Raw genomic sequence first — 6,000 nt, forward strand, 5'->3', positions numbered from 1 at the left:
TGCCTGTAAATTTACTCCAGCAAGTCTTTATTTTCCGAGAGCATCTGTGCATGTTACTGTGCTGCACTTTAGGATGAGTCCACTGCCAGTTCAGCACAGAAATTCCTCGCAAATGATATTTTCTCCCTTTGTGTGGGCAGAATAGGAAAACGGCCCCATTTGAGCAAGTGACTGCAGTAATTTCATTTCTATTTTCAAATGAGCTTTCTCTTCATTTTGCACCATTTCTAAGTGCTTTGTTGCTGCTTCATTTTCTTATTATTGTTCACTGGAATGGTTTAGACATTTCCACATGCAATATTTTACTTCTGCAACAATCGCCGATTGTCCTGGAGCAATGAGAATTTCATCTGTAGCTTCCTGATGAAGTGCTGATTTTTTTTTTTGGACTCCCCACATTCAGTGTTCACATAGTAATGGACTTTAATAGTAATGGAGTTGGTGTGTCGATTATTCTGATGGTGGACACACATGGCTGGATCCATCCTCACAGGGGGTCAAATATATTTGATGAAATCAAGTATCTGGGAGTCCAGTGGGAGCAAATCACCTCCTTGGTGCCACACCACGGGTGGTGGGGTAATGTAACCAAATATATTCGTTACAGTGAGATGCTTGGCAACACTCGCCATGGTTGTGGCAAAGGTAATTTAGAGCTCTAACAGGTATGACAGAGCAAGGAGTGGGTGTGTGTGTATGTGTGTGTCTGTGTGTTATTACCAAAGGAAAGGTTAGACTCCGCTTATATAATGAACCATGGGGCAACATCTGGGTTTGTATAGGTCACCTATACTGCATATAATCGAAGCACAGGTGTCCATTTCTCCTATCTTGCTTTGCATCTGTGATTGCAAAGATGGACATGACATGACAGGCTGAAATCCACCTCATGACTGGCTCTTCAAGTTGGGATTGGCCCAGTGGGGCAAACCAAGGATAGAATTACGCTCTCAGCCCATGTGAAGGGACCTTGTGAAAAGCAGATAGGGCCAACCCAACACCTATCCCCATCCCCTCTCCCTTTCCTTCTCCCCCTCCTCTCGATCCATTAGATGGAGCGCTTCTTACACCCGCAGGAAGCAGCAGAGGCCGTCTCGATAGCATCCGCCATCTATTTTATTTTTTCTTATTCTTATTTTTCAATTTGGTGGCTGGGGAAAGGTCAGGATTAGTTATCGACGTGGCTGTGTCTAAGCCAGAGACAGGGAACCACAGCCGCTGCCATGGGTCCCCTAAAGCCATTTTCCTCAGTCCCAGCAGTAGCCTAATCTGAGTGCAGGTGTGTGTGTGCGTGTGTGTGTGCACGTGATTGTGAAAGCACCTGTGTGTATGTGTGTACCTTTTGCATGTGCACTCCAACTGTGTAGTTGTGTATTTACTTACGGGAGGGTAAATACTTATTTGTGTGTGGCTCGCATTTGTATGCGTGCGTGTGTTTGCGTGTATGTGCGTGTGTATATATTTTGCCCTACATTATGTTTCTTGGAGGATAAGTCCTCACATTGTGTGTACAATGTGTATGCATGCCCTCACAGAGTTGTATTTGCATGTATTTGCACAGAAATTGAGGAAAGCCGCTCGGCGTCTCACTCGGCAACTTAGCATTCCAAATACATTTCCATTCAAGTGCTTCTCAAATGCTGTTGTGTACAATTTCAATCAGACTGTCAACTCACTCGCCGGCTTTAGTCAGTGGTTCCTTAAGTGGCAGAGTCTAGTCCACCGAACTGATTGCATTCCACCTTCCTGTAGCATCCTACTTTTCTTCTTTTACCACCTCCCATCCATCCCCAAACCAGCGGTGATTCCCACTGTGAGAGGCTGCTGTCTCACAGTCCCAGACCTGTGAAATGATGATAGAGGAGCAGGAGCCCCTTACCCATCAGTCTTTATCTCTCCTTTTTGCCCTCCCCCACGCCCTCCACAGCGACCACCACCAGCTCCCCCCTCATGCTAGACTGAGCTCTGGTTGTGGTCACTCTGACGGTGACGGATGTTCCCGGTCGGACGGGGCTGGAGACCCCCCCAAAGTCATCTCAGCGCTGGCCTCAACCTGCTGGCCAGGTCCCTTAGCAAGGCCTCTACAGGTTAGAGGTCAGGGAGTGATGAAAGGAACTGTTAGTCAGGTTCGGAAAAGGTAGACGAGGAAGTGAAAGAAGAGTGTTGGAGTGGAGGAAAATAAAGTTGACTAAATCCTCCTTCAGTGTTCTTAACAGGCTTTGTTTCCTCTGTGTTCCTCCTCTCTAGCAGAGTTTAAGCTGCTGGAGTGTTGCGATTTGTTTCATGTCATCAATTTATTTTGAGCAGTGCATTGCATTATTTAGATGATGCTTATCTCACCCTCCAAATCACTATCTTGTCGAGACTGGCACAGAATAGCATCCGTATCTCTTGTGCTCATCAAGGCATCTCATTTATTAACCAAAAAGGAATTCTGAGGAGAGGAAGATATGCAAGAATGATTAGATGCTCCAAAATTTGATGCTATCTGTCAGCAATTGGTTTTCCTTCATCTCTCTGTAGCCACTAGATCTTTAAAAGACATTAGCCACATACTGTAAGAAATAAATCAAACAAATGGATTAGCAGAGCTAAATAGTTGTCAGGAGCCTCACAAGGCCTTATGAAGACAGATCTGCCTCTTATGGGGGCAATCAGGTATGGAACTTATCATAACAGAAATTAGGAGTGAGACCCATTTTTTATTCCACAACCCAAGGCTATATTTCCATAAAAACTAATGGCCAAGTATATTATTCAACTATACTGACTTATGTGCTGGCTTCCCTGTATTTTAAACACACACACACACACACACACACACACACACACACACACACACACTTATACATATATATATATATATATAATGTTGAAATTGCCAAGATTAATGTGGTGCTGCATTTTGAGATAAGGTGGAGCAGAATAATATGAACAGTATGTCATTATTGTGCGATGCCCTTTGCACCTCTTGGCACAGGAAAAAAGAATGCGCTGGGAGATGGGCATGGTGCTTCATGTATGTGCGTCTGACTAGATATACATTTCACAACAGCTGCTTTCTCTCAGCCTCTGATCAGGTGATAGATGTACACAGTGTATCCACAATAGGGCACGTTTCCTATGTAGCTTGTCATGCCTTATTTAAACTTAAGTCCACTGACCATCTGCTATTTTTTCTGAAGGGTAAATGATCAGTTAGGGTAACACACTCGGCCCTGTGGTGAGTCTTAAGGTAAGCTCTTGATGGACAAGGTAAAGAAAAGATCGCTGATTAGAAATCTGAGAACTGTAATTAAAAAGGAAATTACTGTGCCTTACAACCTGGTAATTATAACACTGTTGAACCTGCATTCATTTTTTGTCTCTATTTTTTGTTACACAGGGCCACACAACAAGTGATAAACACAAGATTTATATTTATCAGAATTATTGTTAACTTTACCTTAAAAAGTGGTTTTGACTTTACTCTCCTATAAACTCTGTTTTGGTCTCCACCAACTCCTGACTGTAATATGTGGCTCTTTAGATGCTAAATGCTCCACTATGTTCATGAGTTAACTTGGTTACTATGTGCAATGTATCATCGTAAAACTTTTTGTATATCTTACGAAAATGCACATGCAGCAATTCGTATGATACCTAACGATTTAGCACCCAGCAAACGACATTATATACGAAATGTTAAGTTAAGTACTTAATGAAAAGTCACTTAGGTTAGGTTTAGATAAGTAAAGTTACATAGGGTTCAGGAAAAGAAACATGGTGATGACATACTTTACAATAACTTCCGAACACCATTGTCCTGGGGGAAAGTCCTGTGCTCAACCACCCAAACATGTGTCCTTTGGAGATTTTCAGTCTTTATAGTACTTCTTTCTTTACTCCTGTCAGCCCATTGGTCATGTGATCACAGCCTTCCCAATTACGTGGGTTATACACAAATTACTGGCTCATAGTTACGTAGATTATGTACGAACTGCGGAGCATTGCTGTTGTAGGTATACTTATGAACCATGCATGAGAACAGCCTGTTTTGTGTATCAGCAGTATCCTTTGGGTTTCTCAGAATGTTTTGCCGGAAAATTGCCAGCTGTAGCAGCAAATGTGGCTGAGAGCAGTGAGACTGAATAAAAACAGTAAAGCTGTGAGCCGTAAAACCCAAACAATGAGATGAATGCTAAAAGGCTCTGTTGAGGCATAGTCACGTGGTAGCTAACATCACTACAAGTGACATTTCTCACATTAGTAGATATATTTGGCCCATTGTTAATATGAAGATCTTGATTACTGCAACTCTAATTGCGAAGATGAACATGTGAACATGGCAGCATTGCTACAAAAAAGCTGACTGCACAAGAAATGAGTGGTCGCTAAGCATATTGCTTTTAAACAAATCACTACCTTAGCCAAACTTATTTTAAAGTGAAAACAAATGTGAATCAAAAAACAATATGGTACCCAAAAATTTGAGTGATTAGCAAAGAACGAGTGAGGATAGAATCAGGAGCGACCCAATAATGAATGAATTGTTAAAGAGTACTTCCTGAATAACTGATAGTAGAGAATGGTGGGTTGGACTACTTAGTAAACACTCAGTGTGTAGTACTACTTTACTTTAGGGGGCACAAAAGGGGTAGCTAATTATTTTTGCTGTCTGGTTCAAAGTTCATCAGGAATGACTCATGAAGAAAGTGGTTATTACTCTGATTCACGGATTATTGAATCGGTATTCACTCAGGGCTGTATAGGTGTTGGCTGAATAATAGTGATGGTCACCTTGGAGTGTGGGTCGGAACAGACAGATGTTCAGATACCGGAATTTCTTACCAATTTAACACCAGTAGTTCGATGATCCTAGCCCAGGTTTGCCAAACAAAGATGAACAATAAATTATCACCCCAACTATCCATCACAGTTTACGGACCAACTTTCTGGTTTAACTTTAACTACCATGCTTACCCTGGTTCTGCGCACACAGTTTTTCTGTGTTCTATTTTAAATTCACAAACACTTGACCGTACACACATTTGCCTGTGTGTCATTGTATGTGTGTTGTAGTACTGCATAAAGGAAGTTTTAGACTCTTTTTATACTGTATAATGACCTCTGGATGGAAAGAGAGTGTGGTGGATGTTGCTCAAACATCCTGATTTGTATAGGTCACCTATTCTACATGTAACTCTACCTCAGGTGTCCATTTCCCCTATCTCGCCGCGCATCTGTAACTGGAAGACGGACACGCTTCTCCCACATTCCCTCGACCCCTGCGCTGCCGCCGAACACCGCGATGATTGTTTTTGAGAGTTAAACTGCAAAAGGTAGACAGTTGGCATGTGAAAATGTCATCACTGTAAAACTCCCCCCACTCGGAAATGGGAAAGTAGCGGAGAGGGGGGTGCAGCAAGCCAAAAGGCCATTAAAATCTGCGATCATTTATTTCCACTCCCTCGTCTAATCCATCTCTCTGGGGAATGGTTCTGTCCTTATCCACCCAAGGCTACCAATCTATTCTCCTGTCTGTCTCCATGCATCAGAATGAACCTGTGAAACAGTCAGACATGCTCTCTTTCTCTTTTACCCCTTTCTCTTCTTCTGTCTCTGTCTCTCGTTGGCTCAACCCTCCTTTTCTGATTTGTTTCGTTTTATCTCTCCTCCTCCTCTCTCCCCCCTCTGTCTCTGATTGTCCCCGTCTCCCTCCGTTCTCACCTTTCCTCTCCCCCAGCGCCTGTTCCTTCCTCCCTCTCTTCCTCTCTCCATTTCACTGTGTCAGAAACGTCTACATGAATCCAATTCAAATCATATCCAGAAAAGAGGGAGCAACAACAAGACTTTGTCAATGGCAATTTAATCCACGGTGAGCAAGGTGTATGTAATGCTGTGCATGTTCCAGGAAGCTGTCTGATTGCATTTGGATTTGTGCAGATCTGGTTGCGGCTCACTTGTACAGAGAGGAAAAATTACACAGAAAGAGACAGCTGACTCATTTTTCACAATGTA

This window comes from Epinephelus moara, chromosome 17, assembly GCF_006386435.1.
Source record: "Epinephelus moara isolate mb chromosome 17, YSFRI_EMoa_1.0, whole genome shotgun sequence".
NCBI classification, from domain to species: domain Eukaryota; kingdom Metazoa; phylum Chordata; class Actinopteri; order Perciformes; family Serranidae; genus Epinephelus; species Epinephelus moara.